Consider the following 25,312-nt stretch of genomic DNA (forward strand, 5'->3'; position numbering starts at 1 on the left):
ATATCAGACATTCACATGGAGTTTTTCCCCCCAAATTACATTAATAGGTTAACTTAATTTTTTAAATCTGTAGACATCTTTATAGCTGAATAATGGGTACTTGGTTAATATAACTGATCGCATGCTAACACACTATTGGTACTTGATTGTGTTGGTATTGTACATCACTTATATTGATAAAGAACAGTGATGTATGGAGATAACGTGTAAGATACATTTCAAAATACAGTAGTAGTTGAAACAAGCCTAGAATTCAGATCCCCAGAAATAGTTAAACCTACATAGACTGCATTAGAGTTTAATGGTGGTTCAGATATAACCCAGGAGGCTGTACAAGTTTTGACGGGAGGGGCGTGAGTGTTCATTGCAATATGTGAGTGAGAAACTAGATCGATACCGGAGGAAACTGATGTTGGTGGATAACCAGAAGTGCAGGGCCTGGGCCCTGGGGATTGCTGTGGGTCGGAGTCAACTTCCATCTCCGAGATTCTTTTTCCCTTGTAGCTGATGAGGAAACAGGTCTGAACTCCTGAATACAATTCAATGAGTTTTTTTAAAACCCAGGTCTTTCTCAGATTAATACTTTAGGACTTGCTACAGCCAAATTCTAGCATAGGGGTGTTAGCCACTAGGAAAGAATGTGAAGACTTTTCTTACTAAGGAGAGAAGCAGTTGCTAAAGTGTCTCATCCCAAGTTTAGCAGCAAATCTAACAGTCTGTGCGCATTCCTGTACAGAGGGGCATCTTCTGCTGGCTTTGGAGCCAAGTCACTAGCACTGTAGCAGAGTTAACTGGTAAGTCCGCAAGATAAGGATTCTTTAGATGACTGTTAGGGAAAACCAGGTTATGCTCTGAGCAGAAGGCAGCCCAGATGTATCTGCTAGAGCTGGGATGAGACTCTAAGGACCATATTGCTTCCTTGGTTTGGGTGGGCAGTAGTGTATGCAGTGTCAGAACTAGTCTCACTTGGGGGAAGAAGACCTCAGCGGGTGGGCTCTTAGAAAGGGAGCAATAATTTAGGTATCCCACAGTATGGCGTCTTTAATGTAGTAATGCAGAGTCTAACTATGACTCATGATGCAGATGGAGTTCCTGGGATTTAATACTGAGAGTTCTTTCTTCCCACTTCCATCTACCTGCTCACTGTTGGTTTATGCAGCAGACATGGATTGAGCACTTCCTCTGTGCCAACCAGAGCAAGCCTCAGTGAGATACCATCCCAGGCCTGAAGGAACTGGCTAGCCAGGGATTCAGGCTTGTGTACGAATAATGATAGTACTGAGTGATAAGCGCTACAAGAGAGGAATGGGAACGGGTGGAAATAACACCTGATTCTAGCTGGAGCCAAAGAAAGTCTCACAAGACAACTGACTTTTGAGATGAAGCTTGAGGGGTGAATTCAGCAGGTGGGCAGTGGGGAGGAAGGGCAGTCCAGCCACCAGCCACATGGCATAGCCTATACATAGGCAGGAGATCTGGAAGGGCTGTTAGCTAACCGTGACAATTTTGATATGGCTGGAGAGTGCTTTAAGACTAGAGAGAGTACTACTGCTCTAAAGTGCTTAGAGACTAGTAGAAACTAGAGGGAGGTAAAAAGGAACACATTCTCTTCCAAACATTGTAGTTATTTCCCTACTCTTTTGAACTCAGCCTCTTGATGAATAGTACAGCAAGAAATGGGAACCTATGCACTGTAACGCCAAGATGGCCCCTGATTTACACATGGGCAGCCCTGTGATGAATACCCTTTGAGCCTTCAGATTGACCCAAGAACCAGGATTGAATATGAAGTTGGGCACGTAGCAAGTTCTGAAGCCTTCAGCTCCCGTGGAAAGAAAGCTCTGCTCTAATCCTTGGCATTTTCTTGCTCTAAAATGCTTCAGGGCAAGTGGTACAATCTAGCTGCTTTCTAAGACTTGTTTTGTTTTGTTTTGTTTGCTTTTTTTAATCACTCCTTTGCAACGAAGGAGAATTGGTTTGTATCACATCTCAGAGACCTTTGACTAATTTAGGACCCCCAGAATGGTTCTGGAGTTGACTTCTGCCCAAGACCATGGGTGAAAGAGATGACTAAAGAGAATATCTCATAGTCTCTGAATTTAATCTGTAAAGCTCGAGAACTATTGTGACCTGCCTTTACGAAGATACTAGCAGGCATTGCCAGACATTTGGGTAACTGCAGTTTATGGTATGTAAAAGAAAGAAATTCTAGAATTGAAAATATCTGTGACGTTGTTCTGCTAGTTGGTGTGTTATGGAGCATAATTAAGAATATCATATTTCCTCATAGTTATTCAAAAAAGCTATGTAAGACCGTTACTGAATGTAATAATGATCAACCAGAATTTCAACATTGCTATAATAGCAATTTATCACTATGGGCAGGGACCACAAGCACCTGTCTAGGTTTCTCAGTGCCTGTGTGGTAACAGTTTTAAATATTTTGAATATCACCCCTGTGTTTAGATGTATATGGGAAAACATGACTTGACACACACATGACAATCCTAACCTTATACATCTTCTTCTGTGGTGCTTCACAGATGGATTTTACTGAAGCCCCAATTGTTGCATTTTAAAATGACCTTTTTTGAACCAGAAGGAAAAATATAACCAATCTAAAGCTCATGCTTCTGGTAATTAATCAGTCCATGACTATACATTATAAATTTTTAATAGGACTGACTACATGCAAATGAAAATAGATATTTAATTTGGATAACATAAGCATAATGACGACTCATTCATTCAAAGCCAAACTAAACATTACTATGTGACATCTAGCTAGTAAAAATTTGGGTTCATAGGCTTCCCTGGTGGCGCAGTGGTTGAGAGTCCGCCTGCTGATGCAGGGGACACGGGTTCGTGCCCCGGTCCGGGAAGATCCCACATGCCGCGGAGCGGCTGGGCCCGTGACCCGTGGCCGCTGAGCCTGCGCATCCGGAGCCTGTGCTCCGCAACGGGAGAGGCCACAACAGTGAGAGGCCTGCATACCGCAAAAAAAAAAAAAAAAAAATTGGGGTTCATTTGTTCTTTGGGGGTATGTCATATAAACTAATTACATAAACTCTTATATAAATCTGTTAAATGAATTTCCAGCTAGGTTTTGAGTGGTTAAATAATTCACATTCAGCTTTAGAATTTATCTTCCTTCTTTTTTTGGGTGGCTGGAAGACAGAAGTGTTCGTGAACAAATGGACTGTCCTTTAGCATAGCCTAGTGGCTGAGAGGCAGTATTAACTTAAATCTCAGAACTACCGTCGTCATTTTTATTAAATCATGTTTTCCTAATTCAAGTGTTATTTTCTCAGCCAAAAGAAAGGCAAAATAAAATGGGGCTAATAAAGCAAATGACTATTATGACAAATCTACAACTGAAAAGGAGAAAGATGAAAATTCAATTGCCACAAATATGTAGAAGCATTATGACCGGGATCTACGTAGTCTGTATGAAGCTGATTACTTTTATAGTTAAAAGAAAGAAAGAAAAAGAAAACTTCATGAGTATATAACTATAGAAGGATTATTTCACAGTTAAAATCAGTAAGATAAAATTTTAGCCAAATCACTACCATATAAATCTCATAATTCTCTGTGTGTAAAGTCATGCTTGGCAGTTTGAACATTTATTGAATGAATAGGTGTTTTGAAATACTTTGAGAGTATCATGTATAAAACTCCCTAATTTACATCGTAAAGGTAGAAAAGGCCCTGGGCCCATTGTTTGCTGCAGGGGCAAGACAGCATGTGAGCTTCCAGCAGGAAGAACAGCATAAGCCCCAAGCCGGCTGCATGATTGGTTTCGTGTGCTTCCCTGTAGAGAGGACCTGCCACGCATTCAGGGTCTGCTGTGTGATGCCTACGGAACCTTTCAGTCATACTCTTAATGTTCAAGTGTGGCATTTGCTCTAAAGTGAAATGACTGCACTCTAATAAAGTTGAATTATTTTGCTTATGACTTAGGGTTTATTATCTTCAAGTAGTTTAGGGGACAGTCTGAATACCAAAAGGAGGAAAATCTTATTTTTGGCAAAGTGGCGCTTACTTACAGGATCTGGACCTTCCAAAAAAAACAAGTCGGGTTTTTTTCCCAAGGAAAATTGATTCCTCATTTTAAATCGACCTTTTAGCATGACTTTTCTACATGTCCTTGTCTAAAATAACCATGTTTTGACACCTCTGCATTCCCAATTTATTACCTCAATCTGGCTTACCCCAGTTTCATAGAAATCGCACTCCTTGTAGCCGTGCCAAAACTTCTGACAAAGTGTTTGCTAGTTTCTTAATAAATGATTGATTCTTTTTCTGGATACAGTTTTCAGGAGAGAAGCCTGTCTGTGGTCCTTTATAAACATTGATTTACTCATTGTAGAATGATAAAAATTTTCCAAATACCTTAATACTCATGTCATTTTATATATACTAATATAAATCATTAAGAGTTATGGTTTTCATTTTAATTAACTAGTGATTAATAAATTATAATGTTAGAAACATTTTCAAGCATAGCTTTAATAATTATTAAGCTAAATGTTTTAACTTGTTATACTCCTTTGCAAAACTTCTCTGATTTCTCCTGTGACAGATTAGTTTGTCTGCAACTTTAAGCTCAAACTGTGGCTTTCTGTTCAACACAGGATTTTTCTCTAGGAGGCTAACATCTTAACATATGTTATTTTCTTCTACTTTTTATGCATCAAATAACTATTCTCTTGCTTTTAGACACCCTTCAGTATCACATTTGGGCATCTTAAACGAAGGTACTTTAGGTCAAATAATTAAGGGTAGCAGATGAGTTCCTTTTTTCTTTATTTTCTTTCAGAAACCACAGACCATATTCATTGGTTATCTTAATTAATTTGGAGCACTTTTCCAAAAGGTATCGTGAAAACTATTTAGGAATACTATAAAATTTTATAAACAGTTAATGCACATAATTATCGTGGAATGGTTTCCTCTTCTTAATTGATGCCTTGCCGTAAAATTTTTGTACTATACACTTGACACAGTCGTACTTTTTATTCATTTGTGCATATCCAGAAGTTTGGAAATAGTAACACTGTGTTAATAAAGTGAAAATCTTGGGCTGGTTAAAGGCCTGGGCGTTGTGGAAGGTCAAGAAAAATTTGTACATTATTTGAAGATATTTATTTTTAGCTCATTTCTCTGATAATTGTGGCATAGATGGAGGACAGTACTATAAGAGTTTGAAGAGTAAGCACTAGTTTAAGAGCCAAGATGCTTGTATTTTGGCCCCAGTTCTGTCACTAACTTTGGGTAAATCACTGCATCTTTTTTGGCCTCAGTTTCATCAATTACTGAAGGAGACAGTGGGCTAGAAAATTTGAATGGCTCCTTAGACCCCTGGAAAATTATAACTCAGTGAATCATTTCCTCCCTGACCTCGCCAGGTGCATATTTTACTCATTCCATAGTATGTCATCAGAGAGAGGGTGTAAGGGTTCAGGGGGAATAGAAGTGGTAAAAGCGAGGGCAACATGGAGGGATGTGGCAGATTTGGGGGTTTATTTGAATCCTCTCAAGGCAAGGAAAGGAAGTATCATGGCTGACTTAGAAACATCAGGCTTCTGTTGTATAAGATTAATTTGAAAAATACACAATATAGAATTGTTTATACTCTGATGGTGTTAAACAAATGCATATGAAAATTCAGAAAGGATATATACTAGACATACTAAATAGAATACAACTATGGGTGAAATTGTTTTTGTTTTCCAAATTTTCTGTGATGTCATCATACTTCTTTTATGATGAAAGAATGTGGTTTATTGAATTGGAAAAAAAAAAGGAAATAGGTTTTCTTTTCACTAAAAACAGTTAAATTTATTTTACCGGAAATCTGATTGTTAGGGAGACTTTTGAGAGGATGCCTTCAGGAGAGCCTGGGAGGAGTCCTGCCCTTCCAGTATTTAAAGGGACAGTGTCATTTAGGAGTGTAAATTCTGGAGCCAGACTGCCTGCCTTCAAATTCTGGCTCCATCACTTAGTAGCTAGGAGATCTTGGGCAAGTTGTAAAACTTTCATAACTTTGCCTCAGTTTCCTCATCTGCAAAATTAAAATGTTGGTAGAACCTACCGCATAGAATTGTCTGCAGGAGCAATATTTTAATGTGTATAATGTGCTTACAGGGGTGGCTGGCTAGCTCACAGTAATAATATATTTAGATATTAATAAAACCCTAAGGCAGGTACATCTTTGAGTTGAGATACTAGTAAAAGAAGGAAAAATATTAAATATTTAAAATATGAAACAGACCAAAACACTTTAAGAAATAAGACATTTCCATTTCACCCCCAACTTCTGACCCCCTGCTCTACTCCTCTCCAGCACTCAGGAGGGCTGCAGCTGGGCAATAGGGGGCCGGGACTGGGAGACCTGGGCTCCAGCCAGCTCTGCTTTCACGTAGCACTGAGTCCAGTCACGTGCCTCCTTGGTTTCTTCATCTTTATACAACATATTGAACTCATTAAATGATCTTTAAGTTTCTTCCCGCTCTGAAATCTTTTAATTCTTCAAATCTAAAATTAGGATTGCCTTAAGGAAAGAAAGATGGAAGTGTTTATATTCCTGGGCAGGGTGGAAACAGTTAAGTAATTTTCAATCCACGTTATTCTCTTTGAGGACATTTCCATAGACATGAAGCAACGTGCAGAGTGACACAGAACACAGACTTTGAAGTTAGACCTGGGTTCAAATTCTAGTCCTGTCACTTTTTATGCAAACTTGGTCAGGTCTTAACTTCTCATAGCCTCACTTTTCTCCACCATGAAGTTGGATTGTCCTGAGCATGAAATGAGATATACTGATAAAGCATGTAGCACAGTGCCTGTTCCATAGTAAATTCTCAGTTAACTAGTAACAATCATTAAAATAAACATTAAAAAAATGTATAATTCCTTAAACTATAATACAACCTTCTTCTAGTTTTAATCACATCATTTGACTTTATTTGGAAGAAAATGCTCAAAGACAGATGGGAAAATAGCAGTGCACAAATCCTCACTGATTCCTTGAGAGTTTAAAAGTTATATCCCCATTAATCCCCCATTAGGGCCTTCTGCTTAATTGTTAAGCTTTAATTTACATTTTTATTTGACAGCTGTCATGGCTGTAGGTGGTGGTGGTGGTTTGTTTCTCTTGGTGTGTGCGTTTGGGTGCTCACTTTATTTTGTCTACTCTATGTCCAAAGGAAGGAAAAGGAAAATACAGTTGATTCTTGAACAACATGGATCTGAACTGTACATGGCCACTTGTACTGGGATGTTTTTCAGTAGTAAATACTGCAGTACCACACCATCAGCAGTTGGTTGAATCCAAGGATGCAGAGGAGCTGTGTATACGGAGAGCCAAAGTTATAGGAGGATTTTTGACTTGAGTGGAGGTTCAGCACCCTAGTCTCCACGTTGTTCAGGGGTCAACTGTATTGCCTAAGAGCTTTCAACTGTGTCTGAGCAACTGACTTGAATGATTTATCTAAGAAATAAGCTCCAGTTCTAAGAAAGAACACCTGGAGATCATTTCATAGCAAGTGAGAAGAATCTGATAGAATTTCTCTCTTTATTTTAGTCCAGTGCAGTCTAACTTCTTTGAAAAATGGCATGTGCTCTCAAAGTGTATTATTTTCAGTAACTAGTGTGGTGCCTTTTGTAGGTTTAGTGCAATTGCTAGTTTTAATTTTCTTAAATCATTAGACAAGTATTACTTGACCGACATAGGTCTAAACAGTCTATCAGATCTTGCTCTTTGTGGTATTAAAATTCGTTCTCTTTTCAATAAGTTGTTGATCTGAATTTGTATATACCAAATTAGTTAGTTTTAATTTCATCTCAGGTATTTTTTTTGTTTTTTTAAATTAGTGTTGTATATGTGCTTTGTTTAAGGAGGCATTAGTAAGCCTGAATAGCTTATGCAATACTTATTGAGTAAAAGACTTTTATTTTGTAGTTAGCATAGTACCCAAGACATTCAGGTAATTGAGTAGTCAATTATATATGCTGACATTTTATGAAAATAATCACTGGGAGTGATTGGTGTCTTTGAGATTAGAGTTCTACAGCTGCATCTTGGACATTCTTAACTGGCTCCTGGTAGAGGACTGTAGCATTTACTGATGTTACTACAGAATACTCTTACTCCACATCCACCCCCGCCTCACTTCTGCCAGTTTTCAGATCAGATACCATCTCTGCAGTGAGGCTCATCTTGACCACCCTGTATAGAATGGTGCTCTTCTTTCCTTGCTGCCAGCTCTCTTAACCTGCTTCAATCCTTAAAACTCTTATTACCTGATATTATAGGTAGTGACTATTGCTTATAGACTGTCTCACCATCTAGAATGTTATCTCCATTTGGGTGATTTGCTGTTAACTAGCTCCCCAACCAAATCTAGTTTCTGTAAGATAAGTACCTTGCCTTATTCACTGCTATTTTTAAACCCAGTTTTTAGAAAATTGCCTACCACTTACCAGAAGCTAAATAAATATTTGTTGAATGAATGAATGTTTTCTTTTCCAAAGAAAGAGGAGAATGCAGAACTTAGGTTCACAGATCTTTTATATTCAAAGTTTTGGATTGGTTGTTTGGATATATTGGTTATAAACTTCAAATTATAATGCTGTCTAATTGGTACCACTGTAATATATGTTTATTGGAGTGTGCTTCAAAACATTATTGCCCCAGACGAAGTGCAGGAAACTTCATTAGTCCACAGATTTCTATATGAAATCTAAAAGTTATATTATGAAAAAAAATGTATTCTTGTCTAAAAACTTTGTTATTCTCTATAGTGATGCTTTCTTTTTTTAAATGGCCTTTTTGTTTAAACTATGATGGAGGAAGTAAATTTCTAATATCTATTATCTGCAAACATTTATATTTAGACTATTCCTGTGATATGTGGTTGGAACGTAGGAGGAGGCTTTAGCAGCATTTTGTGTGGGCAGCATTATACCTCAGGGTTCGTATATAAGAATGACGGATCACGTAACCCATACTTATTAAGGGCAAAAAAGAGCTAGGCTTGAGCTTTGTTCATACTATCTTTGTGGAATCAATAAGTTACTCACTTTCTTCCTCCTACAGCGCCTCCTGATTTGAAGTAGTCCCATTTATTTCAGAAGTTGTTCTGTCAGTTCTGTTTGGTGAACACTTTTACTCCATTTACATAAGCTCAAAAATACTTCATGAAAATATTCTTCCCGACAACTGCCGAAGAAGAATGAAGAGAAACTAAAAAGGAGCCAGCACTTTGGTCATCGGTCAGATAGGAAGGGTCTTGGATACATTACATGGGAGAGGAGTCGAGGGGACAAGCAAAAGAATGGGCTGATTGCTACCAAGATTTGTAAAGATTTCAGAGGGTCCAAACATGGCCCAAATCATCAAGAAATGTAGGCATCTGCAGATTACATAAGTTAGGAAGAATGAAGCATGGCATCAGGGAAGGGCAACAGCACTAAAAGAACTTGACCAACGTATGTTGCAGCAAAGCGGGAAACCCCAAACAAAAGGAGGAGTAAAATACCTTAGGGGCATATGAGAGAGGTCCAAAGGGATGAAAATGAGTGTTGGTGGGAAGTAGTGATAGATAGGGTAGTGTCTGGAAATACAGAATTGATTAAAAAGAATCTTTTCAGAAGTAGTCCCAACGTGTCTAGTAGTGTACTTAATTCGGTAATTCTTTCAAATAACACATGATCATTAGGAATATTTCCTAATCTTCTCTTTATGATCAGAGCTGGAGTTTAGCAGGATTGGGTATTGGTGACAGGAGGTAACATCACAGCCACAGTTTCCCATCGAGACTGTGTTTGAAATGCCTGAAAATCGTTGTAAGCCCATGATCGTGGGGAAGATAGCAAATGAGCTTGTTTTAGTCAGATAGATGTGTGTTCTGATTATAAAAAGAATCATCACCACAATTTAAATGTTCATTAGTACCAGTGTTGATGACATGAATGAGCATGAGCAAAGGGTTTGCAAGTATTAACATTTCTAATCATTCATCCTGGAATCACTGATATCCTTAAGGGATAGTACGCTAGTATTAAATCAGAGGAAAAGCACATCTTATTTTCATAATTTTAAAAAAGGAATGTTTATTGCCTTTATAGAACTATGAGTATCTTTTAGTGTCTTTGTTTATTTCATGTATCAGAACTTATGAAAACATTTTTTTAAATTTCTTTTGACAGTAGATTAGAAGGGCATAGCAATAGAACAAAAGTCAGAGAAAATTTGAATGTCAGCTCTTTCCAGCTTTGTGAAATTAGGAGCCTTATCCTTTCTGCCAGTTAGATTGATCTTTACATTTGTCTTTAACCACTTCCTCTTCGTCCATTGTAGTTAATACCTCTCTACATATAGTCTTTCCCACAGATAAATCCATTCGTTCTGTCAAACCCAATTCAATCTCTATTCTAACAGCAACAACAGAAACAACCCAAAAAGCTGTTCAGTGACTTTTGTACTGATTTTCCTGTTTCACCTGTTTTCCAACGCAGTCAGGAATTTAGGAATACTATTTAATATCTCTACTAAAAAACTTCTTGTGCTTCCCCATTGTCTGTAGGATTAGAGTTACATTTTTAGCCTAGCATTCAAATTCTTCAAAAACCTGTCCCCATCTAGTCTTTACAACTTTTTCTCCTTTCCATACCCAACACAAACCCCCAGCTTCAACCAAATCGATCAGTTTGTATACACTGAACATGCTTTTACTAACACAACCTTATTATTTCCACTTTTTTATTAACAAACCCTGCCAGTCTGATACTAGGTTACACATTTTCTCACACTAGTACAGATGTACCAAGAAAGGTAGTTTGTTAATCTAACTTCCTCTTGAGCAGAAACCCAGCTAACCCTCATCACTTCATCTCCATGCCCCTGGTTTTGAGGGAACTGCTGGAAATCACTCAGATGTCCATTTTGATTAAAATGAATAAATTTATAGAAAGGTTTAACCATCAGATTGACTAAGTGTATCTGAGAGAGTGATAGTGTTAGGTGTGTTTGTAGTGAAAGATGTGAATAATTGATGAAATGTTTTAAGGCATAATGAAAACTACTAAAGGACAATGTAATACCATAGCAGTACAACTTTGTTGCAGTGGCTGGAGTGTACAACCCGGCTGTAGCCCCATCACTGTGTACTCCTGGCGTAAATTTCTTAACCGCCTTGTGCCTCAGTTCTTCACTTGTAAAGTGGAATAGTAATCACCTATTTCACAGGGTTGCTGTGAGGGTTAAATGAGTTAGTATCACTAAAGTGCCTGGCACATAAATGTTCAGTATATTTTAGCTGTTCTCAGTAAACAATAATTAATTCAACCTATGATTTACAAATAAGTGCCATGTTTGTTCTTAATGAAAGATTCTTTAAATTTTATAGTGCTTTACAATTTTCAGAAGTTTCACACATGTGAATACCGTGTTTTAATTTTATGATATAGTATTATATAAAAATAATTCCAGTGACTGAGATTTTCCTATTACCGTAATAATATATATTTAATATAAAAAACTGGAATTATAAGAGAATCAACATAGAAGTCACCTCATAATAACAACTTTTTAAAAAAATCTTAGGTATAAACACAACATTGTAAATCAACCATACTTCAATAAAATTTTTTAAAAAAATAAAGCAACTGGGGCTTCCCTGGTGGCGCAGTGGTTGGGAGTCCGCCTGCCGATGCAGGGGAAACAGATTCGTGCCCCGGTCTAGGAAGATCCCACATGCCGCGGAGCGGCTGGGCCCGTGAGCCATGGCTGCTGAGCCTGGGCGTGCGGAGCCTGTGCTCCGCAGCGGGAGAGGCCACAACAGTGAGAGGCCCGCGTACCGCAAAAAAAAAAAAGTGCTTCTCTTTATTCTCTGATCCCACCAGCCGTATCAGCAATTTTGTGCATGTATCTTTGTTATGTTAATATATTCAACTTACAGTAATTTATTTTAATATTTATTTAATTGGTTGCATCAGGTCTTCGCTGTGGTACGCGGGATCTTCCTTAGGGCACTCTTTGCAGTGCGCGGGCTCTTCGCTGTGGTATGCGGGCTTCTCTCTAGTTGTGGCGTACGGGTTTTCTCTTCTCTTGTTGTGGCACAGGTTCTGTAGTTTGCGGCACGTGGGCTTAGTTGCCACGCAGCATGTGGGATCTTAGTTCCCCGGCCAGGGATCAAACCCGCATCCCCTGCATTGGAAGGCGGATCCTTTACCACTGGACCACCAGGGAAGTCCCTACAGTAATTTTGTTGTTTTTTTTTTGGCCTACAGTAATTTTTGATGTCTCATATTCCACCACTGTTATTTTCTGCCAACATCAACCACTCTATGTATTTAATGTTCTGACTGTTAGAGTCATATCATGAATAAATGTGTTAAAAATTATTTCTTAATTAAAATTATCCCTACTACTTGCATTCCTATAAAATCAGTTGGTTTTAATAGGTTATGTAAAATGAAAAGTTGATCTTTGTGAGACAGAGCACAAGTTGCATTAATGATTGAAGGGTAATAAGTGAAATGAAAAATTACCAGGCAAGGAGGAGAAAGTGTTTATCCTGCTACCGAATATTCAGTGAATGGATTATAGCTGCGATCTTGCCTTTAGTGTTTCTTGTGGTAATTGTCAGGAAGAGGTATGAAGAATCGTGGGACCTTAATAGTATGCCTTGCCATTTTAATTGCCGAGAGAAGCAAGAGAATCTAAATTGCCAGCAGATGCATTACTAATTAAAGTGTCATTCTACATTCATTCTGAAATAATTAGTTTGAATATCTGTAAGAGCTGAGATATAAATTTACTTCCAAATTCAAGAGCATACCCACAGCAGACTTTGTTAAAGTGATCTGTGGTTGGGAAAGGTTAACAGTCATAAAATTTTAAATGTTACTTTAATTTGGTACAAGTTAATTTTTTATTGGATTGATTATGGAACTTGAACAGATAGAGTTTATAATACTTTAAAACTTAGTATGTTTTAAAAATTTTTATAACACTGAGTACCTAAATTGTTTTCAGCTTCCTTGAGTATTGATGTTTTTTTCATTTTTTTGTTTCAGCATTTTTCACCATTTGGGAAAAATCTTCTTTAATAAATAATGATGTCAATATTATATGAATTACATGTGTTCTCTTAACACTCCATGGCAACTTATAAATGTAGTCATATTCAATGGACTCTTAAAATTCTAGATTATATCTCAAAAACTTCTGGTTAAAATAAATTCACCTAAAAGGACGTGTACTTGAGAAGAGTTTAAACAATTACATGTTTCTCTAGAATTTGAGGCACAGAAATTCACATACTCATATTCCTCATTTCATGGCAAACTGTCACCAGCTCTTCCTGTTTTACTTTTTAGCCCTTTCATCTCTTGTCCCATCTCTTACTCTGCTCCTACCTGCATAGGTGTCCATCCTGTATTGGACAGTGTATCTTTGAATGGTAGGTAACCTTATAGAATATGTTTTGTATGTATATGTCTTTTAAGTTTATATATTTTGTGCTAAAGATACTCAACTTCTTATGTTTTCATTAAACATTAAGTATTTAAGACCTATGTACATAATTATGCTTACATTATTCTAGGTCATTGCTTCTTGATATTATGTACATTCCAGAGTATTTATCATATTTTACCTATGCAGTCCTCTTATGATGACCACCCACCCGAACTGTCTTCTCCAGTCCATCACCATACACAGTGCCTCCTTGATTGTCCTTGCTCATGTCCACTTGTAGACCGATGTCAGAATTTCTCCACCATACATAACCAAGAATCAGATATACACATACTTTTGTTGGTTTTAGCTGTTACAGATACCCTCTTGATCTGTTATCTGACGGATAACCTTGTTGAACAGAAATGCTTGGTAGTCAAATTCATCAATTTTCTTTCTGTGTATTTGTGCTTTTGGAGTCATTTTAAAAGTATCTTTTACCCCTAAGTCACAGAAATAATCCCTTTTATTTTCTTCTTTTAGGTTTAAAGATTTATCTTATACTTTTATGTCTTTAACGCACATAGAGCTCCCTTTTAGAGTGTTCTAATAAGAAAGGCCTCTAACTTTGTTGGGAAGGCAACCCATCCTTCCGCCTTTACTTTTGTGGGATAGAAGCATGGTACTGATTGTAGTAAGCTGACTTGATCAATTCTCTTATTCTAACAATTTATTTTGTTGTAGTTTTTCTGTAGGTGATTGTGTCACCTGCAAATAATGGCAGTTTTTTCCTCTGAATTTGCTGTCTTTACTCTCTCTTTTTCTTGTCTTATACAGTGGGCCTAGGCCTTGAATGCTATGTTATTTAGAAATGACAGCAGGCAAGCTTGCCTTTTCTCAGTTTTAGAATAACTAAATCTGTATTAGGGTTCTCCAGAGAAAAAGAACTGGTAGGACACGCACACGCATACACGCATGTGTGTGTGCACTAAGAGACTTATCATAAGGAGTTGGCTGTTGTGATTATGGAAGCTGGCAATTCCAAAACCTACAGAGCCAGTGGTCCAGTTCTAGTCCAAAGACCAGAAGCTGCTGTAGAACCAGGAAGAGCCAATGTCCCCGTTTGGAAGGTTTCAGACAGGAATTACCAGTGTTCCAGTTTGAAGGCTGTCAGACAGGAGAATTGTCTCTTACTCAGGGGAGGGTCAGCTTTTTGTTCTAGCTAGGTCTTCAACTAATTGGATGAGGTCCACCCACATTAGGGAGGGCAGTCTACTTTATTCAGTCTACTGACTTAAATGTTACTGTCATCCAAAAATATCCTCACAGAAACACCTAAAATAACGTTTGACCAAATATCTAGGCACCCCATGGCGCAAATTGACATAAATTAACCATCGCAATATCTAAAATTTCTTTTATTAAGCACAATGATTGCTTTATGTTCTTGATATTCAGCTTTACTAAATTGTTTATCAAACCATAAATTGTTCACCTTTATCAAATGCTTTCTGTGTGTCTATTAAGGTAGTAATATTATGTTTCTCCATTAAGTCATCAATATAGTGATTTTCATTGGTAGGTTTTCTGATGTTCAACCATCCTTACGTTCATGGAACACATGTTTTATTATTGAAACTATTTAAAATTAAATGAAATTTAAATATTCTCATCAGTTTATCTGACTGCTAATGAGTTTGAGTAAATCTCCATTTGCTTTTTAACTAGTTGGGCTTCTCTTCTTTAATTCATATATTCATCTCCATTGCCAAATTTCTCATCTCTGTTTATAGGTGAAATTGGCCTACACTTTTTTTCTTTTAATGTTTTCATTTAGTTTTAATTTGGGGAATCAAAGTTATGTTAATCTCTTTAAACCTCTTGGGCAGTTTTTTTCTCAATTCTTTTCTTTTTCCTTTTTATTAAAATAACTTGTATAAGAGGGATTTTCTGTCATTGGAAGTTTGTTAAAAACTTATCTTACAACATACCAACTAGAATGGCCAAATTCTGGAACACTGGCAACACCAAATGCTGGAAGGATGTGGAGCAATAGGGACTCGCATTGATTACTGTTGGGCATGCAAAATCGTACAGTTACTTTGGAACACAGTTTAGCAATTTCTCACAAAAATAAATATATTCATAGCATATGATCCAGCAATCATGCTCCTTGGTATTTACCCAAAGAAGTTGAAAACTATGTCCACACAAAAGCTGGACATGGATGTTTATAGCAGCTTTATTCATAATTACCAAAACTTGGAGGCTACCAATATGTCCTTCAGTAGCTGAGTGGATAAATAGTGGTACATCCAGCAACAGAATATTATTCTGTGCTAAAAAGAAATATCAAACTATGAAAAGACATGGAGAAACCTTAAGTAAACTTAAGTGAAAGAAGTCAATCTGAAAAGGCTACATGCTGTATGATTCCAACTATATGACATTGTTGGAAAGGCAATATTATGGAGACAATAAAAAGATCAGTGGTTTCCGAGAGGTGGAGGTAGGGAATGTACAAATAGGCAGAACACAGAGGATTTTTAGGGCAGTGAAAATACTCTGCATGATGCTCTAATGATTGGTATATATGTATCATTACACACTTGTCCAAATACATATAATGAACAATACCAAGAGTGAATCATGTCCTAAACTATGGACTTTGGGTGATTGTGATGTGTCAATATAGGGTCATCAGTTGTAACAAATATACCACTCTGGTGTAAAATGTCAGTATTGGGAAGAATTTGCTTGTATCGAGGCAGAGAGTCTAAGGAAATTTCCATACCTACCTTTTAATTTTTTCTGTGAGCCTAAAACTCTTCTTAAAAAATTAAATTAAAAAAACCTTATTTGAATATAAATATATTCTTAGTTGATTATATTTTTATGATGTATTCTTATTTCTTGCAACTCTGATATGTTTATATAACTTATGTATTTATGTATCATTTGTATAATATGATGGATATCACTATTATATCAATTTACAGATATTACTGAGGCATAAAGAGGTTAAGGAATTTGACCAAAGTCTTATAACTAGTAAGTGACCATGATTTAAACCCAATTTTGTCTCATTCCAGAGCTTGTTCTCTAAACCACCAGACAACATTCCCTAAGAATATAGAACACTTTTCTCAAGTGATAACCAGGTGTTCACAAAACTCAAATGGCACCACAGGCCAGGCAAGCCAAACGAAAGTGTGAAATGATTAAGTTTTAAGGTCAGGAAGAGTAGAAGAGTCAGGGTTAGTGGAATCAAGATAACATGCCCTACAAAAAGAAATTCAGAATCGCTTTTTGTGATGCTGGGCTTTCAGAGCATATCGGCAGCCCCATTTGGCCCATCAGGTCACCGTGTTGCATCTCTTGGTTACAGGAATTATCCCTCACTATTCTTACCTTTGAATAATTGTTGAGGCTTTGCTAGTTGCCACATACTCAGAAATGGCATTTGTTTATTTTCTTAATGAGTAAGGAACCTTAGACAGTCACATATTTTGAAAGTGATTTTAAGAGAATGAAAGGAATGAAAAGTTAATGCACTTTTCTTTTTTTAAACCTCCTTCATATGTTCTTTTAAAATAATGAAGTCCCCATTGATGTACACTGCTGTTATTCTGCCATCTAATCAGATGATCTTTTTCATTGTCTCCTCTGTGATTATCTGACGTTAAGGTTTTAGAGGTATGGCCCTGCTAGTTATTGAATAACTAATTTGCAAACTCTCAATATTAGGGTCTTGATTTAGGACATAATTCAGCATCAGTCTGGTATTTATTCATACTCTCAGAATTGTGTCAGTCTACAAGCTTGGCATGGTGAATATCTTAATAAGTAAATTTTAAGCCTGTGTCTTTGTTGTAGATTATATTCAAAAAAGCAAATCTTTTAGCCAAGTGAGTATATTTGGCCCCTCTATGTGGTTACTTTGCTAAAATACATTTAGATACCATGTTGAGAAGGCTTTGTTGAAATAGGCTTTACATGTTAAAAACTTCAAATATTCTTAGTTCAAGGAATTTACCTTAGTACAAAAGCAGATGGTTTTGATTGTTTAAAATGTAATATTAGGAAACAATATTGCTCATGTTAAAGTGCTCTAGAGTTTAGATAAAAATCAAAAACATCCCTTTAAAAGAATTCAGATACAATAAATAGAATTTAGATCACCAAATATTCAAACTCCTAAATCGGTAGCAAAGTAAGTAACACACAGGGCTGGAGATGTGAGTATTATATAATGAAGATAATAAAGGAGTTGAATGTGATGTGCCTTGGGTGCATGTTAGTAGCTAATTCCAATATGAATGCTTTGCAATCACTTGCCGGTTGAGATGCATGTGTTCAGCTAAATGGAAGTCTTGGACGTTCTCTCATACACCCCATTATTTGTAATTGAACACCTGATTTCTATCATGCAACAAATTAACATCTGCACTGGATCTTTTCTGCATATGGATACAATGATTAGAATTTTGCAGATAGGCAGATACTTGAAAACAAAAAGACAACATTGTGAAACACTTCCAGCCATAATTTTTGATTACATATTGAGAATCGTTTAATTATCTTACTCCATTTAATTAGCCCTTCTACTTAGGTCAATTGCTTTTTTTATTAACATGACATGTTAACAGTTTGTTAATTGGCATGAAATAACATGAGACTTTTCAGAGTATTTTGTACGAGAAATACACGGGCCTAAGGAAGCCAGGGGAAATGTGAAGAGGTAAATGTATGCATTAGCCCCCCTTACAGCATGTACCAGTGCCACCGAAGCCTGTGTTCCTTGGAACCCTTTGAATTTCTGTCCTTCTATTAGGCAGAATGAGTTTATGTGAGCAGTTTATGAAAATGTGAGACTGTGGATATACATTTGAAATAGATGTCACTTTTCTGAAATTAAGAGAATGATGAAAAGTGACGAAGAGATGGAGATACACATGTATATAAATAAATGCTAATAGGTGGGAGGAAGGTAGGCAGAGAGATACATGCATGTAAAAAAATTAAGGAAAAGATTTAGTCAGTATCAAGCCTTTAAGCCCCAAGCCTCTTCACCAGTGTTTTATGTTAGAAATAATTTTAACCCATCCGCAGTATCCCTTTCGTGGCATTGACTAAGGTCCTTTAATTTATTGATTACGTATATGCCCGTTGAAGTAAAAGAATATATATAATTCAGCTGATAAGTTTTTAAATGAATTAGAGTGCTACAAAATGATATACAAATTGCTATGGAGTGTACTGTAAAGATACTGTTAATTACGCCTAGGAAGAAAGATTGATTTTCTTCCTAACAATTCCTCCAGGGTTGTGGCACAAGTAGCCGCACTGGGGAGGCAAGTGTTTAGCCAGAGCCCATTTAACCACCTTGCATTATATTCGATCATTTAAGTATAGATACTTTCTTTCTAAACCCTAAATGAGTGCTTATTGCAATCCAGTCACAGCTTTGAGGAGCTATGTGATGGTGAGAATAAAGAGCATAGAATAATACTGGTTTCTCTGTTATTTCTTTATATTCTACTTGATTCTAAAAGGTTTTTGTGCTTACTTCACGCCAGCATAGAATTTAAGCACTAAAAGAGATCTGGGGATTACTTGACCCAACATTAGAGTTTTATAAATAAAACACTGAGGGAAAGAGTGGTAAGCCTTTACAAAGTATGTGTGAGTATTTATTCCGTTAACCTGTCCTGAATGTATCCTGGCAAATACAAAGATAAATTTACCTAACTCCCTCCCAGTGAGAATTGTTTTCCTTTCCCGTTAGTAACATGTTCATGCACTTGGGGGCACTATGATCAAATTTAAGAAGAAAAAGGGAAAAATGTTATTTTGTTAGGTTTATTTCAGTTAGAAAAATTGTTCCTAATACTACTATAAGGAAACCTTAACTAATTGTATACTTTTAGGTAAAATACCTTTTAAACATATACTCGAGGTGGCTGAAGTTTTTGTTCAAGCTTCAGAATAGGTATAGATTAACCAGTGCTTAATGTGTGTTGCCTGGACCCGGAGTATCAGCCTCACCTGAGAACTTGTTAGAATACAGATTCTCAGGCCAGCTGCAGTGGATCAGAAACTCGGGGCGTGGGACCCAACAATGTGTGTTTTCACAAGCTCTCTGTGCATGATTTCGTTGCTTGCTAATAACACTTGAGAAGCACTGGATTAGAATAAGTGAATGTCGACATACTTTAAAAAGTTCTAACTGTTAAAAATCATTAGGTTAAAAATTAACTTATCAGATGTGCTTGAAATGTTGTGAAAATGTTTCTCGGGAAAGTTTTCTCTCCTACATTAACTATAAATGAGTCTAAATTTATTTTTTTGTTCGTGATTATACAGCTGGGTCCATATGAGTCACAACAGTTAGTTGATGAGTCACTTTCATCCCCCCTCCCAAAAAGAAACCAGTTTTTTTGTTTTTGCGGTACGCGGGCCTCTCACTGTTGTGGCCTCTCCCGTTGCGGAGCACAGGCTCCGGACGCGCAGGCTCAGCGGCCATGGCTCACGGGTCCAGCCGCTCCACGGCATGTGGCATCTTCCTGGACCGGAGCACGAACCCGTGTCCCCTGCATCGGCAGGCGGACTCTCAACCACTGCACCACCAGGGAAGCCCAAGAAACCAGTTTTAATCATCTGTTTTATATTATGTAAATAAATAAGCCAATTAATGGAATTTCTCAAATTTAACTCCTTGTGATAGTAACAAGACATGACCTAGATTTTAACGTAATACTGCTAACAGCATTACGTCTTAATAGTATCTTCATATTTATTATAAGGGCTATTATACCTATTGGGTCATTTGATCCTAATGATAACCCTTTAAGGCAATTAAGAACCAATCATTAGCTCTATTTACAGTTAAGAAAAACTGAGGCTCAACTGAGAACAGTTTCAGAATTCTTATCTAAGTGTTATATTAGTGTAGGGACTATGCTAATTCTCTTTTTAATAAATTAATTTTGTTCCTCGTCTCTGAGAGTTAGTGGAAACTACTGGGAGAGAATGCCTCTGCCCTTAAAAGAACAACTGCAAACCTCCAACGATTTGAGTCAGGTAGGAGAATCTTCTGGAAATATGGTGACTGGACTGTGAGGTCGGGACCGAGTTTTCCCCTCCTGGAGATACTCTCTCACATCCTTCCTCCGTCCTGCGCTAGACCTCATCTCATTCTCTTTCTCTCCCATGATAGACTTCCCTTCCTATTTCTCTTTGGTCAGCTAGAATAAGGTAGAGCTTTTGAAAGTCTTCATGCTAAGGGAGAACAAATAAGAAAGTAATCACAGAGAATATAAGAAACTACCAGTAAAGCTTGCCATTATCCTATAGATCCTGACCTGTTTATCTACTGTCCTGGGATACTAGGGGATCTATCCAAAAAGCTGGCCTGAGTTAGATGGCATTTCATGTGGGTCCCCTGCTATTTTGCTCTCGGTCTTTTCTCCACATGAAGACTCCTACGTTAACACCCAGTGCCAGGGAGCGGCCTCCTGTTTAAGTAAGAAAACCCCTCCCATTCACAACCAGTCCAGCAACTAGGACAGGATGTGCCTCACCCAGTGTACAAGGAGCGGTCTTGATATTCCTGTTCTGAGCTCAAGACCACCTTCTCCATATATGAGAGGTTAAACCTTAGGTGAAGAGAAGCGTTTTATGTATATATCAGTAGAAGCTGGGGCCTGTTCCCTCACAATTAACTACAACTGTGAAGTGAATCTTGTAGCAAAGTCAGAAAGTATATTCAGTGAGTGTTGCTAATTAAAACTTAAAGATGGTCCTTAATAGATAGTTTCTATAGTATTGAAAGTATCGGAAGTTGGTTATAAACTGTATGTTTCCTGTCATTTGTAGCAATAACTATACCTATCTAATAGGATCGTTAATGAGTATTAATCAAGATAATATATGTAAAATACAAAGTACAATGCCTGGAATTCAGTAAATCTCAAAAAATGAAATGTAACCTGTTATAAAGAAAACAATGATGAAATGCATTGTGAATAGTTACCTGATACGAAGAATATCAACATAGGATGTGTGCTATGACGGGATATATTCTGCTGTAATATTATAGTCTGTCATTTTACTCACTTTTGTTGGTTTTTGTTTTTGATTTTTTTTAAATTTCAGATTGATTCAAAAGGTTAACTTGAATGCTAGCAAAATAAGTCTAACTTATTTAAACCTTTTTAAATTTCAGATTTTATTGTTTAAAATTGCCTTGATGTTTACTGGAATTCTGTATTTCTCTTTAGAGTTCATAAGTACATTTTAATTTTATTTGATGATTAAGGATCATTTATTCACCTCTGGTCATCTGTCTGATTCTCTCTGACTTATAGGTACTCCCATGGTAGTTTATCTTCACTATTCATCGTATTTTCTACCTTTTGTTAATGTTTATGGTGAGCATATCTTCCGTCCTGAAATGCACAAAGTAAATATAAATCAATTATCACTAAGGAGCAGCAACTCCAGGATGTCTTATAGTCTCTGCAGTGAGGGTTTTTTTTTTTTTTTTTTTTTTTTTGGTCTATTTCCTCTAATTATAGAGAGAGGAAGGGGTAGGGCCTCTCATAAATTGAAAATTATTTGGATTCTTAACAATTACAGTTACAGTGTAATTTATGTTAACTTTCTAATAATCCATGCATCCCACTAAAAAGCAGATATATATGTGCCTGCAACTGAATCACATCCCACACCCAGAGATGTAATTGTGATATGGACCTTCAAACAAGATTCTCATTTCTTTTGCTAGGAAAAAAATAGCCGGCCTTCTTAATTGAAAATGAACAGATCTTAAATTCTTCTGCTTTAGGTGGTGACCTCATACGGAGAGACGGGAAAAAAGCTATTTAGAGATCATTGTCTTCTGTGTACTGATTTTTTTACACTCCATATTATTGTGGTTGTGGTTATTTATTAAGAAAAACCCAAAAAAGAAAAACCCCAAGATACCTTCAGAATGGTTTCAGTTCTCTTCTGTGAAGTAATCTTGACATTCTACCAATTCATCTGACAATTCTAGTCTTTATCCCTAGCTGTATGACTAAATGGTAGAGAGCCTCTGCTTATATTCATTTTAAAATTAGGTGTTTGTATACTTTTTAAATAAATAGTAAAATGGTTGTATAATCTCCTTTCCTCCATCTGTGTTTCTCTCTCTTCCACATCTATTACTTTTGCTGGTGGATTAATAACTCTGTCAAATTAAGATGGGAATATTGACTTACTTGAACTAACGTATATTTGCGTTGTTTTGCGGAAAAACGTGCTCATTTCCTGTACTGACACATGCAACAAAGAAAAGGACCAGATTTTGTTCCAGTGTTGCATTTTGGAGGGAAGTACCTCACAAGAATCTTTGGAAATGGTGTTAAAGTTGTCCTTTGACAAAAGTAGTAATATATTTCTCCAGTAGATGGTGCAAGCATCCCCCCCAAAAAACAAAGTGTTTTTATCTACTGAATGGAGAACTTGATAATAAAGGTGGCATTATTTAAGTAGTATTAAGTAATCTTCAAGATGTTTCCTTTTTTTTTTAAATGTAAGAAAATGTTAGAAGGTGAAGTGGTAGTTCATTTTGGACATATTAAACTTGTCAAGACATTTTATCACATTAATACAGAAAAACTTTAATGTTTAGCACTATATGAATAATGAAAGATGTCACTAATGTCAGTTTTAACCAAAAATATCTGAGACTTGAAATTCTGAATATGTTTCATTAAATGTCAAAGGTTTTTTTTTCTATTGACTATCTTTTTTATTTTTATTTTTATTTTTTGAAGATGTTGGGGGTAGGAATTTATTAATTTATTTTTGGTGTGTTGCATCTTCGTTTCTGTGCGAGGGCTTTCTCTAGTTGTGGCAAGCGGGGGCCACTCTTCATCGCGGTGCGCGGACCTCTCACTATCACCTCTCACTATCTCTTGTTGCGGAGCACAGGCTCCAGATGCGCAAGCTCAGTAGTTGTAGCTCACGGGCCTAGTTGCTCCGCGGCATGTGGGACCCTCCCAGACCAGGGCTCGAACCCGTGTCCCTTGCATTAGCAGGCAGATTCTCAACCACTGCGCCACCAGGGAAGCCCTCTATTGACTATCTTGATTTCATTTTTCTTTGTATCCTGCATTCATAGGCAGAAGCATTGTGTCTATAGTTTAATAAGCAAGTAAGTAAATAAGTGGAATTCTTAAGCTTTAAGTTAAAGGAGAAAGAGAAACATTTTACAAGTGTAGCCCAATGAATCCCAACCTGATTGTACATAGCCCTCTTATTACTGTTACCTTTATTTTGTTATTCATTCTCCTCCAAATAAATAGATGCATGTGAGAGAGAAACTGAACATCAAAGTATACTTTTTCATAGCAGTCTAGAGTTTTTTAGTAGGTGGTTAAGTAGCAATTTCTTAAGAACCTAAGGAATTCAGTAGCTGGGAAAGATAATACATGTGCTCTATAGAAATATTGCTTTTATCTGATGAATGAAAAGAACTAGGTGTTTTGTTGTAACTTGTGTGATATTATAGTTATACTTCATTGTAGGAAAATGTATACTTAAATTTTTGTGCGACTCTTCAAAAGTCTTTTTTTTGTAAATGGGAAAAGTTGAAGAATTCATTGCCACTCTCCCCAACCTTTTCCAAAGAGTCCTTTAAAAAGTTAGATTGAAATAGTTTTCAGTATATACTGCTACTACTAATATCATAAAGATGATGATAATGCCTTCATTTACATTATGCTTTATAATTTCAAAGGCTCCTTTACACACATCATTTAACTAGATTTTTGTAATGACACTATCTGTTATAATCAGAACAAATATTGCTATTTCTATTTTACAGGTGAAAAATAGTGAAAGTCATACCAGGCACATAGCAGTTAAAAGTTAAAGAGACTTAAGAAAATCATCCATTCGTTTTCCCTCTCACTCTCTCTTTCTCTGTCATTCTTCTCTCTGTCTCTGTCTCTCATATTTTCACTCTTTCATCTCTGTTTGGAAAAAGCTCTTATTCTGTGCCCCAGTATTTGCTTCCATGTGGAGGAATATGCGTGGCAGTAATACTCCTGGCTTCTCTCTACCCCCTTTATTTTTCTTTTTTTTTTTTTGGTGCATCTGGTTAGTTAGCTTGAGAGCAGGGACTGGGCGTGCATAGATCAGCCCTTTCCACTCCATTTGTCCCTGGAACACCTGTTCAAGCAACTGCTTGCTGCTGCCCCCTGTGTGAGTTTGTCAGGGGCGGGATCTCCACGTGGACAGGCGTGGCCTGACCAGCGCTGTCTGTCACTGGAGTGGGGAAAGTATGTCTGATAATAATACTGAACCTCATAAGGGAGCCCACTTCTTACAGAAATAACCCACATTCTTCAGTATTATTGTTATCACTAATAAGGTGATCTTTTAACCCTTGTTAACAACTCTTTGTCTTTAGCCAGTTTGCTCAGAACTCAGGCAAAGAAAAGAGGTACTAAGTTATTGGGCCTTCTAAAAAACTCCAACCATGTTTGTATATCATGAAAGATAATATATATGTATATATATATATATATATATATATATATATATATAAGCGGGAGTTAGAAATCTTTAGACATAGAATATATTCTATTGCATTTTAACTTAAAGGCCCCTGTGACCTTGGGGCCATCTCCAGCTGTGGTTCAAACTGTCTTGCCAGAAACCCTGGGAGTCCCTTTCGTGACTGATGGGCTTGTAGGCGAACTGGACTCCTGCACCTCGGTTCCTCCTTTCCCAGCAGCCACTTCTTCTTTCCTCTGTGTTCTGAGCTTCTATATTAAGTTAAATATCAGGATA

General features: G+C 36.9%; 1 protein-coding gene across 2 annotated transcripts in view; it reads left to right on the forward strand.

Moving 5' to 3' along the window:
• Window positions 1-25,312, forward strand: part of CADPS2 (calcium dependent secretion activator 2) — a 497,272-nt gene that overhangs the window by 261,994 nt on the left and 209,966 nt on the right. The window lies entirely within an intron of this gene.

The sequence above is a fragment of the Delphinapterus leucas genome, chromosome 9, assembly GCF_059928025.1.
Source record: "Delphinapterus leucas isolate spDelLeu-1000000601 "Yukka" chromosome 9, BTC_Dleu_Yukka2, whole genome shotgun sequence".
In the NCBI taxonomy this organism is placed as follows: domain Eukaryota; kingdom Metazoa; phylum Chordata; class Mammalia; order Artiodactyla; family Monodontidae; genus Delphinapterus; species Delphinapterus leucas.